General features: G+C 36.5%; 1 protein-coding gene across 2 annotated transcripts in view; it reads left to right on the top strand.

Moving 5' to 3' along the window:
• TNPO3 (transportin 3) overlaps nt 1–14,170 on the top strand; it is a 79,839-nt gene that overhangs the window by 8,227 nt on the left and 57,442 nt on the right. Inside the window, exon 2 of one of the 2 annotated variants that reach the window (XM_061414668.1) lies at nt 6,311–6,471. The exons of the other annotated variant lie outside the window; for it this stretch is intronic. The gene's annotated coding sequence lies outside the window, so the exon portion shown is untranslated. The remainder of the gene's footprint in view (nt 1–6,310; nt 6,472–14,170) is intronic. 2 annotated transcript variants of the gene reach the window in all.

The following is a 14,170-nucleotide window of genomic DNA, read 5'->3' as shown; positions in this document are numbered from 1 at the left end:
CTATCCTGTCTTGAAGTGATCACTAAGTGACATTTTAAGTAAAAAGTGTTTTAGTGTAGTAAGAAATCATGCTAGTATAGTATCATAAGGTTTTAATTTTCAGTTTGAAATTGATAAAGAATTCCTTTGCGGTTCAGTGGTTAGGACTGTGTGCTTTCACTTCACAGGGTCCCAGGGTTCAATCTCTGGTTGGGGAATTGAGATCCCCATAAGCCACATGGTGGGCCCCCGCCCCACACACCAAAAAAAAAATAATCTACTTTAGTTAAAAACAGAAGATGTGGTAACTAAAATTATACCAAATAAAGTAGCATCCAAACTGTATAGTCCCTAAGAAAATAACAAGAAAAATTAAATTGGTAAGGAATAGAATCTACCTGGTTTGTTTCAAAACCGCTTTGAATAATAGACGTTTTGAAAAACTATTGTCTTTACTTCCCTCAACCCCATACTTTACTAAACTTAGAGCCATTTAGTATAGTTTTAATGTACCCTAGGGACAGTAGATTTGGTATAAAGGTGTAATTTGGATATGGTTCTGCCCATGCCACACATTAACATCTTTTCTTTCTCTGAGATTTGTATAAAGTAGCCATTTTTAGAAGAATCTACTGTCATTACTTGTAACTTTTTTTCACCACAATTCTTGGAAACAACTGAGAGCCATGTTTTTGTTTTATGTGATAGGCAGATATCACTGATTATCTTTAGAGTGTTTTTAAAGAAAGAAAATTATTGTGAGACATTTTAAAGGAAGCCTGTTTAGCAATGGACTATTTTGAATACCTACTTTCCTTTGTTTACCTCTAAGTAACCAAAATGAGTAGGTGTAGTATTAGAAGGAAAGACCATCTCTTTATAGGGCTAATAAACTGTGCTACTCATTTGTCCTAAATTTTTAACTTAGATTAGAAGAAGGAAACTACCTTTATGGAGACAGTCTGTGGATTAGAGGTTATCTCAGAAGTTTCCTAGTTCACTCTCTAGACTGAAAAGGGATCGATGAAAAGAATCCAAAGACATAAATCAACTGGAATCGAATCATGCTCTGATACACTAAGTTGGCATTGGTTTATCACATAGCCTTGAGAATTTTCTTCTAAATATATCTGGAAGGTCATGGGTCATGGAGTATCAGTTTCAAACTTCTTTCCTAGTAATTTTCCTCTTTGGAGTTTCTTGATTCTTTTTAGTTCTAAAACCTAGAATCTTTGATTTTTCCCCTAGCAATGCAGTCATTGATTTAATTCACCTGAAAATCTAGAAGTCTTTTAATGCTTCTGCTCTCATCTTCCAGTCAAGTGACTATGAAACCTGTTTTCTAAAGGCAAATTTCCAGAAAATAGAAAATGTTCCTGTATTACTTCTGTGGGGTCAGTTCAGTGAATATAGGAATACTGAATGCTTTGCATTGCTGGAAAATGGGAGTATATAAGTGGTAAAAACCAAAGACCTTTCTACTGAATATAATAGTGTACCAGTCTGGTTATGTTGTCTAATATGATTACCATTACCCATATGGCTAATGTGGCTATTTAAATTTGAGCTAATTAAGATCAATGCCTTATTTGCATTGCCACATTCCAGGTCTTAGACAGTGCAAATATAGTCATTTCACGTCCTTGTTGTATTGGAGCTTATGAATGAAGATTTGTGATGGTATTTCTTTGGCCATTGTAGTCTATTATCTGGTGACATTCATCTGTATTTTGGTTAGTTTATTTCTCATCTTCCCAGGCTTTCGACCAGTCGATGGTTTGAAACAGAATATAAAATTACCAGGGCACTGCTACATTTTCTAAAAAATATTTATTTATTTGGCTGCACTGGATCTTAGTTGCAGCACACAGGATCTAGGATCTTTGATCTTCGTTGCAGCATGTGGGATCTAGTTCCCTGACCAGGGATTGAACCCAGGCCCTCTGTATTGGGAGCACAGAGTCTTAGCCACTGGACCACCAGAGATGTCCCACTGCTACATTTTCTAACTTAACATTTTAACTATTTTTAGGTATATAGTTCAGTGGTATTAGGTGCATTCATGTTGTTGTGCAACCATCACCACAATATGATCAATATAGTTTTATTTCAGTTCATTTCAGTTGCTCAGTCGTGTCTGACTCTGTGATCCCATGGACTGCAGCACACCAGGCTTCCCTGTCCATCGCCAACTATCTCATTCTCTGTCTTTACTAAAATTTTAAATATAATCATATAAAAATAAACATTTCAAAACGTGCAAAATATTAGAAAGTTAATCAGTGCTACAAACCTAGACAGCATATTAAAAAGTGGAGACATCATTTTGCCAACAAAGGTCCATATAGTCAAAGCTATGATTTTTCCAGTGGTCATGTACGGATATGAGAGTTGGATTATAAAGAAGGCTGAGCACTGAAAAATTGATGCTTTTGAATTATGGTGCTGGAGACTCTTGAGAGTCACTTGGACAACAAGGAGATCAAGCCAGTCAATCCTAAAGGAAATCAGTCCTGAATATTCTTTGGAAGGACTGATGCTGAAGCTCCAATACTTTGCCCACCTAATGTGAAGAGCCGACTCACTGGAAAAGACTCTGATGCTGGGAAAGATTGAAGGCAAAAGTAGAAGGGGTGGCAGAGGATGAGATGTTTGGGTATCACCGACTTGATGGATATGAGTTTGAACAAACTGGGAGATAGTGAAGGACAGGGAAGCCTTGGGTTCTGTAGTCCATGGGATTGCAAAGAGTGGACATGACTTAGTGACTGAACAACAATCAGTGCTATCTCTAGAATTTTTCATCTTTCTAAACTAAAACTCTGTAACTGTTGAAGAATAATTCTCCATTCCCTCCTCTCTTCAACTCCTGGTAACCACCATTCTGCTTTTTTTCCACTATAAATTTGACTACTCCAAGTACCTTATGAATAGAATAATACAGTACAAACATCACCACCATCCATCTCCAGAACTTTTCTCATATTATAAAACTGAAAAATTTGTACACATTAAATATGATTAACTAACTCCCCATTTCTCCCCATAGTCCCTGGCAGCCACCATTCTGCCGTTTGTCTCCATTGGCTTGACTACTCGAGGTACCTCATATAAGTAGAATCCTACAGTATTTGTCCTTTTGTGACTGGCATGTATCACTTAATGCCTTCAGGGTTCATCCATGTTGTAGATGGATTTCATCCCTTTTTAAGGCTGAATAAGAATGTATGTATATACCGTATATTGTTTATCCATTCATCTGTTGGTACACACTTGGGTAGCTTCCACGTTTTGGCTATTATGAATAATGCTGTTATGAGCACAGGTGTAGAGATATCTTTTGGAATCTCTTCTATTAATTCTTTTGAGTATATCACCAGAAGGGGAGTTGCTGGATCATATTGTAATTCTGTGTTTTTTGTTTTTTATTTGAGGAACCAATGTGCTATTTTCTAGATGTTATAGAATTTTAGACTCTTCCCCACTCCCCGTTTCTTTGACTGCACTGTGTGGCATACAGGATCTTAGTTCCCCAACCAGATACCCATGCCTCCTACAGTGGAAGCTCGGAGTCTTAACTGCTGGACCACTAGAGAAGTCTCATAAGCTCTGTTGAACTTAAAAACAGATGGAATTCTTAGAAGGTTGAGCTTGCTCAGATTGTCTCTCCTGTATTGCCCTACCATGTACCCTGGTACTGAAATATTACCAGAGAGTGTTTTAAACTGGTGAAGTTCTAGAGAGAAGTTTATTTCTCTTTATTGGAAGTTCACAGTACTGCTAATGGGAATAATTTTGTTGTGTTTGGCGTGCAGAAACCCTTGAAAGTATCAATTTAATTTTTTCCTCTTTCTGGTTAGACTTCTCAAAATGAAAATATTATGAAATTTGTATTTTTTTTCTTTTGGTAAGAAATTTCTGTTAACAGAGTTTATATGTTTTTTACTTTTTTTTTTCCCCCAAGCCCAAAGCACTCTTCTTTTCAGTTTTTCTCTGTATTAATTGTTACATGTATTTTCTGTCTCAGCCATTATTAATACCCTTTATACATGACCCTAAAGCAGAAGAATATACTTAGAACTAGTCCTAAAAAGGTATATATTTTTACATAAGCATTCAGAGTTTTCTGACACTATAATGCATTTTTTATTAAACCTTAAGCTAGCATCTCATATTTCTACATGGTTAAAAAACTTGAATCTTCAGCAGGGTATTAGTGTAGCTTAGTATGTCTAATAGTACTCTCATTCTTCAGGTTTATATGAGTTGTTATAAAAAAAACTTGTTCAGATAGGCAGGAATGGAGACCAGTGATTAAAGGAAATCCATTTCCCATATTTTCAGCTTTTAGGAAGCCCTCGTATGGGCTACTCATTTGCTTGAAATGGTTTCAAGCTTGGCATTTTCTACTTTTAAAGCAGGGCTGCCCAGTGTAATTATTAAGGTCCACAGTGAATTGATTTTCAAGAAATGTATGCTTCAGTCACTCCTAACCCAAGTTGATCTTACAGATCCAGACATATGTTTTTTCAGGGCCAGTCTTGAGGGTTAATAAGTCACATGTATAGGTGACTTAGGGTTTTTAATTTGGATAGGAATTCTTTATAGTTGTTGGGAAAAAATATTGGCAAAATTTCTCAGTATCATAATATATGTGACCAACAGCTACAGATTTGAGCCAAAGTTTATTTGACAAAGTTTATTTTATAACTCAGGACTGTTTGAAACGCTTGTCCCAGAAACACTTGGATTTAATCAGAAACTGAGGAGACCACAGTGTGCAGTGGGTGTAGTCATTTGGTCTTCCTGATTCCTCTCACTGAGATCAAGATAGAGTGATATATACGGGCACTGCAGTCTTCCAAAATTGTCTTGAACAGTGTTTGAGTGTTTCTTTTGGAATTTGAGTAGCTTTTGATGTTTTAAATAATTATTTTTAGCCAGGAATCTCTTCCCTCCCATAAGGGAAATAATGTCTCTCTTTTAATTATCTGTTCGGTTATTATGGGGATGGCTGTGGAAATGTAAATTGACTGAACTTATCTCTATAAATGAGCTTTTTTGCTTCTAGAAAAGTAGTTGTTTATGCAAACATGGGTATTTTATGGTTCTGGGAGCTCACTAAGGGCTTTATGATTATTTTTCACTTAGGCTCTGTGTTTGGAGTTGGGAATTGTTTACTCATTACTGCTGTGGTGAAGGTATTAGCTAAGTTTCATTTCATCATAGTTTCTGTATTTCAGGCCATCTTGCAAAACAAATTATTTTGAAAGATAACAGTTTTAGGTAGTGATGGTTATCTTTTGAGAGCTATAAAATATAAGCTTATAGCTTATATTTTTTTAATATCCATTCATATCATTTTCTCTCCTCACTGTCTAAGAAAACCATTAGAAAGTAACTTGTGACAGACCTAGCAGTTTGTCTTAAATTTGTAAAAGTTTCATAATGGATTAGATACAAAACCTTAAGATAGTTGACTGACTTAAAAAATACTTTCTCTTTTTCAGGTTAATAAAACTAGTTTGTTCCTTACCTGTCTCATGAAAATGATTTTTTCTTGATTTGGGAAATTCTGATTTTCTAGCTCTATACTATATTGTTATAGGTCATATGTCTAAAATGTTACATTGTCTGGTTGACAGTGTTTTTTAAGGGTTCTTTTTACTGTACTCTTACCTAGTCTTCCTCTCCTTCCAGGATACTATAAACATTTAATAAATGTATTATTCGTTAATTGAAATGCTTTTAAAAAGTACAGCAACCTGACACATTTATGCTTACTTTTCAAATCCCATTGAAATATTTGTTTTTTTTCCCATTGAAATATCTTTATTTCCAGAATGTAATTTTCTATTTGCTAGAACTTTTCTGTTTTCAGGGAAGTATTCTGAGTAAGTCTACTTAATTTGAGGAGTTTTTGTATAGGATTAACTACCAGCTCTAATCTGCTTCTGATTTTTGGCAGCTAATGAATCCTTAGGCCCCTATCTGGGTGTGGACTTGCATTGTTAAGGGTCTGCTCATTGATTTCTGTCGATTCAGCAGTTTCTGTTGATAACAGCAGAACTGTTATTGTAGAAATGAGTTGGAGCAGTCGTGACTATTAAAGAAAAAAAGAGCAAGTACTTTTAGGATCTGCTGAGTGGTATAATGAAAGACTTGGAGCATGTTAGTCAAAGGATTGCTGGGCAATCGCCTGTTTCATATTCATCACATAGTCATGGAAATGTCTTTTGAAAAGACTCATATAAAGGGCTGTTCTGCTACTGCTTTGTGAAATGGAAGATTGGAATTAGTTGCTTAAATGGAAAATGTTCTCTTGTTGCAGCCTCTTTGAAATGTGCTGCTAGTGGGAGCTGCAGCTTCCTCCTGCTGACTCTGAGCCCCAGGCTTCGGTTGAGATGGTCCTTTCAGAAATGTGGAGCTTAGTTCAAGCCTGGATTTCAGTGGGTAGCACCTGGCATCTGTGGCTAGAAAGTCCTATGAAGTGTAAGTGCTTTATTCTCTCCTTGTAAAGAATCCCTTTTCCTTTCTTCTTTCTGCAGCTTAGCAGAGGGGAAAAGCAGTGAACAGTGTACTATAGGCTCTACGGTGTCAGGATTTGGTTGCATTTTCTTAATGATTCAGTGATTAAAACAAGATTGCTTGTTGTTTGGATGCCAACAATTTTTAAACCCTCCTGGAATTCAAAATAAAGGGACAAATTATGACCTCTTAATATATAGTCCTGGCAGTATCATCCTGGGTAATTTTTCACTGACAGTTTACTTAGAAGATTGTGATATTCAAGTTTCCCAGGTTTCTTTAGAGGTCACTCTTGTCTTTTATTCTTGTTCCAAAGAACAAATATTTGAAAAGAGAGGCACCATTGACCAGTGGATGGGGCAGCATCAAGATAAACAAGGATGCTTGAAATGACTTGACACATTTACACATGGAGCAGTATGGGAGTTTTCTAGGAATTGTCCTAGGAAATACATATAGCTGCCATCTGAGTTTAGTTAAAAAACAAAAAACTATGATAACATAATGAGCATTAGAAGATGCAGATTTTATATTTGGTTTAGTTGCCTCAGATTACCTGCTTCTCTCTCTCTCTCTCCTTTTTTTTTTCTGTTTCAGAAATACTGGTAATATTTCAAAGTAAGGTCATTCTAGAAAAGATTCCCATTTAGGGAAGACTTTTAAAGTTTTCCTCCCCTGAGATTTTTCTGAGATTCTTAAATCTTCAGATTTTGGCTAGGAACATATTGAGCTTCATTTCATTGCTAAAGCAAAATATATATTGGAAACAAAACCAAGGCTCCATACAAGAAAGGCAAGCAGAGTTCGGCAAATGAGGACTCTGAATGAAAAACATCTCATCCTTTCAGGGCCCTTGTTTTCTTTATCTGTAAAGAACTGGTTTGCTTGTTTTCTCTTGCTCTTTCACTTTCTAAACATTGTGGATTCTGCTCTTAACAATTTACTCCCAATCCAGTAAGTATCCCAGCTACCTAGCAAAAGAGTAGGCTTTGTGTTACGCAAGTCAAAGAGGTGTTGTAGGTTTATGAGATGATAGCATCTTGTCATTTTGCTTCGTATTTAGTAATTTAATATGTGCGTGTGTGCTTTGCGTCCAGTAATTTACGACCCTGTGGACTATAGCCCGCCAGGCTCTTCTGACCATGGGATTTTTCAGGCAAGAATACTCTAGGGGATCTTCCTGACCCAGGGGTTGAAACTTGGCATCTTCTGCATTGGCAGGGATTCTTTACCCCTGAGCCACGTGGGAAGCCCCTGATTTAATATAGATTTATTTATATTGCTCTATGGCTAGGGAAGTTTTGAAAAATGCAGAAATAATTAAGGTTGTTCTTTGCAAAGAGTCGGACACGACTGAGCAACTTCACTTTCACTTTCACTTTTTCCTTTTGAAGAGCTTATAATCTATTAGAAAAGATGAACAAAGGCCCAAATAATTACAATATAAAGCACTACAATTGAACTGTTGCAGTCAAGGGTACCTCAGTAGTAAGGAAAAAGGATTTCTCCTCCAGTATTTTTCTTTATCTCTGGCTTTCATGAGTTTGAATATGATGTGTTTAGCATTTGTTTGGGAGAGTTGGGGACAGGGTCATCATTCCCTGTTGCCCTCATCTGGGGTACATGGTCTTCAGCACCTCCAGTGTCCAGTGTTCTCCTTGGTGGGGCTTTCTCAGTGATTGTCATCCCCTGTGGCATTCACGCTCTGTCTTGCATCTGGTGGGTCTTGTGCAGGATAAATTTTTTTACCCTTCCTTCAGTGGTAGGAGACCTCTGTGGTGGTATTCTTATTACAGTATGATGGGCTTAGACCTTGTGCCCTGCCCTGTAGGGTGGAGGGTTTCTTCTGTTACCCTTAGTATAATAGCAGTGGGTCTTACTTAACATGTGCCTTGTGGGGTGGGGGGAGGGGTAGGGTGTGTGACATGGTTTGCTGCCCCTCCCACACCAAATAAGACTTTTATTCAGTAGAGAAGGGTCTAGTCAGAGCTTTTTGTATCCTTTCTGCAGTTGTGGCTACTCCTGTCCTCTAGGATTGTGCCACCAAAGAGGTTTTCTCTGGTTTCCTGCTCTATCCCGGTTCTTTCTCCTGAATATTTGGTGGAGTTGCGTGGATAAGAGCCTGTCAGATCAGATCAGTCGCTCAGTCGTGTCCGACTCTTTGCGACCCCATGAATCGCAGCACGCCAGGCCTCCCTGTCCATCTCCAACTCCCGGAGTTCACTGAGACTCAAATCCATCGAGTCAGTGATGCCATCCAGCCATCTCATCCTCTGTCGTCTCCTTCTCCTCTTGCCTCCAGTCCCTCCCAGCATCAGAGTCTTTTCCAGTGAGTCAACTCTTCCCATGAGGTGGCCAAAGTACTGGAGTTTCAGCTTTAGCATCATTTCTTCCAAAGAAATCCCAGGGCTGATCTCCTTCAGAATGCAAGGTTGGATCTCCTTGCAGTCCAGGGGACTCTCAAGAGTCTTCTCCAACACCACAGTTCAAAAGCATCAATTCTTCGGCGCTCAGCCTTCTTCACAGTCCAACTCTCACATCCATACATGACCATAGGAAAAACCATAGCCTTGACTAGACGAACCTTTGTTGGCAAAGTAATGTCTCTGCTTTTGAATATGCTATCTAGGTTGGTCATAACTTTCCTTCCAAGGAGTAAAGAGCCTGTGGGTGGTGTGAATTCCCCCTGAGTCTCAGGGATTTTATAGTTCATACTAGCCCACCCTCAGTCTTTATCAGTTGTTAATAATTTTAACTGAACTTTGATTACCTGGTTGTCTGGTGGTCCTCATCTCTTCTTTGTCCTGCCACAGTTGAGCCAACACTTGTCTTCTGTCTCCTTGGAGAGGTGACTTTAATTTTTAGTTTACTTGCTTGTCCTGGGACCTGAGCTTCCTGATCATTTAAGAAAAGTTACTATGGTGTTTGATTTTATTTATTGTTACCTGGAAAGCAGTGTTCTTTTCAATTTTCTACATCTTAGGTGGATGTGGAATTCCACTCAGGCATATAGATTCATTTATTTTAAACCCCACGAGATATTGTTGCTTTATATAATCAGTGTTCACAGATATTTACTCACACACTTAGCCTTTCCATTATTATTCTTCATTCCTTCTTAATTTCCATGTTTCCATCTAGAATTATTTTCTTTCTGCTTGAAGAACACCCTTTAGTTTTAGTATTTTTTTCTTTGTTCTATTAGTAATGAACTCTTTCCTATTCTTCTTCCTTTTTTTTTTCTTTTGGTCTCAAAGTGTCTAAATTTTTTGCATTTTGGAGGGATTTTTTTGCTGGGTATAAGTAACCAACTGACAATTATTTTCTTGATACTTGATTCCCATTTTTTATGTTGGCAAGTCAGCTCTTGGTCTAATTAACTGTTTCTTTAAAGGTAATACATATCTTTTTCTCTGGCCTCTAAGATTTTCCTTTTTGTCTTTAGCAGTTTTTTAGCAGTGTTATTTGATGTGCTTAGGTCTGGTTTTTCTGTCCTTAGGGTTTACAGAGCTTCTTAAAACTGTGGCTTGGCGTCTTTTATCAGTTTGGAAATTCCTCAGCCATTATCTTTAAATATCGGCACACCCCCCCCCCTTTTTTTTTTTTCATTTTTCTCCAGAGGTTTCAGTTGTATGTTAGATTTTTTCACTTATATCCCATATGTCACTTACATTCTTCCCCTTCTCTACTTTCTATCCTTTTTTGAATTTGTACTTCAGGTACAATTATTTTTCTATTGACCTATTTTCTAGCATAGTATTCATGCTATGCTAGCATGAATTTCACATTTCATAGCATAGATTCATGGGGTTGCAAAGAGACACGACTGAGCGACTGAACTGAACTAGCATAGTAATCCTTTTCTGTTGTCCAGTTTGCTGTTTAACCCTTTCATTTGGGTACTAATTTCAGTTAACATATTTTTCAATTCTACTATTTCCCTTTGATTCTTTTTTTTTTATAGATTCCATTTCTTAATGGAAATTCCAAATATCTAATTTCTTGAATATGTTAACCAGCTACTTAATGTTTCCCATTTATTTTGAAAATTCATAACTTGAAAGAATTGTATTGTGAACACTGATTCATAATAAGCTCTCTCCTCAAACTGCCTGTTCCCATTTGCTTTTTCTCTGTTTCTTTTTCTCCCTTTTGGAATCTTTCAGAAGTAAATTGCAGATTTTATAATGCTGTATCCCTAAATACTTTTGCATATTGTTTGTAAGAACAAAGACATTCTGCTAAACTAAAATCATTGTCACATTAAAGAAATTGAACATTGATCTACAATTATGTTATCAAATACATAGTTCATATTCATTTTTCCCAGTTGTTTGACAGATTCCTTGCTTTTTAAACATTTTATTTTCCCTAATACAGGATCCACTCAAGGATAATGCATTGTTTTTAGTTGTTACATCACTTTAATTTCCTGTTGTTTTTTTTAAATGATAGTGATATTAAAAAACAAATTCAGGCCCATTTTATCTTTGTTCTTAATATGACCCACTCACTATTTTGTCTCATTGTTTTCTCGTGATAGTGTTTAACTTAAGCCGTTTTTGGAAGAATTCTGTATGAATGAAAAATTGTTGTTTTCAGCAGTGAAAGTGAATCACATTGACTCACTTAAAATCTGTTTGTCCCATTACTGGTGATACTAAATTTTATCATTTTGATCGAGACATCACAGTTATTTTAGTTCTCATTTGATAATTGCATTATCTAGATAAGTTATTTTCTATTGTCTGTTTCTACCCCCAACCCCCTCTTTTGCTTTTATTTGATAAATACTGGATATATTGTTCATGAAAAGTTGAGATAATCAGTGATGTTTTTCTCCTGAAGTAATTTCTTTTGTTTCTGACAGTGTTTTATCATAGGACAAGATTCCTTTAGTCTAAAAAGCCCTTAGATTTTGATAGGGATTGCACTGAATCTTCCCTGTAGCTCAGATGGTAAAGAATCTTGCCTACAGTGCAGGAAACCTGGGTTCGATCCCTGGGTCAGGAAGATCCTCTGGAGAAGGGAATGGCAATCCAGTCCAGTATTCCTGCATGGACAGAGGAGCCTGGCGGGCTAAAGTTCGTGGGGTTGCAAAGAGTCAGACACGACTGAGTGACTAACACTGCTACTGCTGCATTGAATCTGTAGGGAACGTTGGCCAATTTCAACAACTGTAGAAGTCTGATTTTTAAACTTAGAATGTCTTCATTTATTAGTGTCTTCTTTAATTTCTTTCACAAGTATTTTGTAGTTTTCAGTGTAACAACTTGCTTTATTTCTGAATATTTTGTTCTTTTTGGAAGCTCTTGTATATGTGGTTGTTTTCTTAATTTCCTCTGCACCGCTTATTTATTGTCAGTATTTAAAACAACTGATTTGGGGGTGTTGACTTTGTATATTGCAACTTTGCTGAATTTCTTTATTATTTTTAATAGGTTTGTGGGGAATCTTGAGTATTATCTACATAAAAGATCATGTCATATGTTAGCAATGATCATTTTACCTCTTGTTGTCCAACTGGAATGCCTTTTGTTTCTTTTTCTTGCCTAATAGCTCCGACTAAGAACTTCCAGTACTGTGCTGAATAGAAGTGGGTATCTTCTTTTTGTCCCTGAGTATTTTAAAGTTTTTTTAAGAGTTTTGAAAAGTTTTCAGTCTTTGAACACCGAAATGATGTTCATTGTGGGTTTTTCATATGTAGTCTTTATGTTGTGACAGTTTCCTTCTTTAATATACTGTTGATTTCGGTTTTCTACTATTTAAGTTTTTTCTTTTTTCCATCAGTATTCCTAAGGGGTATTGTTGATTTGTAAGGGTTTTTTTTTTTTTTTTTCCTTGTAGTATCTTTGTCTGGCTTTGGTATAGGGGTAATGGTGGCCTCATAGAATTGGGAAATGTTTCCTCACTTTTTCAGTTTTTGGAGTGAATTTGAGAAGGATTGGTGTTAATTCTTCTTTAAATATTTGATAGAATTCACCAATAAAGTCATCTGGGCTTTTCTTTGTTGGAAAGTTTAGATTACTGATTCAGTCTGTTCACTAATTATAGTAATATAGTCTATACAGATTTTCTGTTTCTTCTTGATTCATTCTTGGTACATTGTATATTTCTAGGAGTTTGTCCATTTCATCTGGATTATCCAGCTTGTTAGTGTACAGTTCATAGTATTTCTTATAATCTTTTTTATTCCTGTAAAATTAGTAGTAATGTCTTTACCTTCATTTCATTTCTTTTTTCTTAGTTAAAATCTAGCTAAAGGTCTTCCCAGGTGGCTCAGACAGTAAAAAATTCACCTGTAATGCAGAAGACCGGGGTTCGATCCCTTGGTTGGAATGATCCCCTGAAGAAGGGAATGGCTACCCACTCCAGTATTCTTGCCTGGAGCCTGGCAGGCTACAGTCCATGGGGTTGCAAAGAGTTAGACATGACTGAGTGACTAACACTTTCAAAGGTTTGTCAGTTTTGTTAATCTTTTTCAAGAATCAAATCATGGTTTTTCTATGTTCTATTTGTCTTTATTCTAATCTTTATTATTTCCTTTCCTATTCTAGCTTTGGGCTTAGTTTTTTCTTTTTCCTTTTTTTCTAGTTCCTTAAGATATAAAATTAGGTTGTTGATTTGAGATATATTATTTTCATTTAAGTATATATGTATAGCTATGAATTTCCCTTTTAGCATGTTTTTACTCCATCTTGGATGTAAGTTTTGGTATGTTGTATTTCCATTTTCATTTGTCAAGATGTCTTCTTAATTTCCCTTCTTTGACTCATTGGTAGTTCAATAATTGATATTTAGTTTTTTCATATTTGTGAATTTTCCAGTTTTCCTTTTGTTAATTTCCAGTTTCATTTCATCTTGCTTTATTTATTAATTTGGTTGTGTGGCATCTTAGTCGCCACATGCGGGCTCTTTGTTGCATCGTACACATCCTTCTTTGTGGCGTGAGGGCTCAGTAGTTGCAGCTTGCTGGCTCTAGAGCGCAAACTCAGTAGTTGTGGTGCACAGGCTTAGTTGCCTGGCAGCATGTGGAACCCCAGACTAGGGATCAAACCTGTATCCCCTGCATTGGCAAATGAATTCTTAAACACTGGACCATCAAGGAAGTTCCCTTTTTACATTTATTAAGACTAATTTTGTGGCCTAACATTTGGTTTATCCTGGAGAAATTTTAGCCTTTTTGAGGTACATTTCCTATTTACTGTACTGGCCCCAACTGGAAATCTGGACTATTTACCAGTCCTCTTCCTTGGTGAGCTCTGAATTCCACTTTTTATCTCCCCATTCTTGTGAGATTCCCCAAAACTCTTCAGCTTCTTAAGCTTCTTAAGCTTCTTGTCTTCCATTTCAAATACGTATATAAATGCCTTGAGAGGAGAGGTAGAGCCAAATATTAGGCTGAACTCTCCTCTTTCTTGTCTCTGGAATCAGTAGCTCATGTTCTAGATGTTTTGGTAGTTCTGATGTCTTCAAACTAGTTCTTTTGATATTTAATTCATTTTTTTCTATTTGTTTTTGGCTGGAAAATTGGTGTAAAGCCAGCTAGTATGGTAAAACCAGTGTTGAGATACTTGATTAGTGCTATGAACGTTACAGCTTTAGGTTGTTTAGGGAGCATGTAGTGCATGAAACTAACTCCTATATATTAAAAAGCTTCACT

Source organism: Bos javanicus, chromosome 4 (genome assembly GCF_032452875.1).
Source record: "Bos javanicus breed banteng chromosome 4, ARS-OSU_banteng_1.0, whole genome shotgun sequence".
Lineage (NCBI taxonomy): Eukaryota > Metazoa > Chordata > Mammalia > Artiodactyla > Bovidae > Bos > Bos javanicus.
This window is presented reverse-complemented; position numbering and strand designations above follow the sequence as displayed.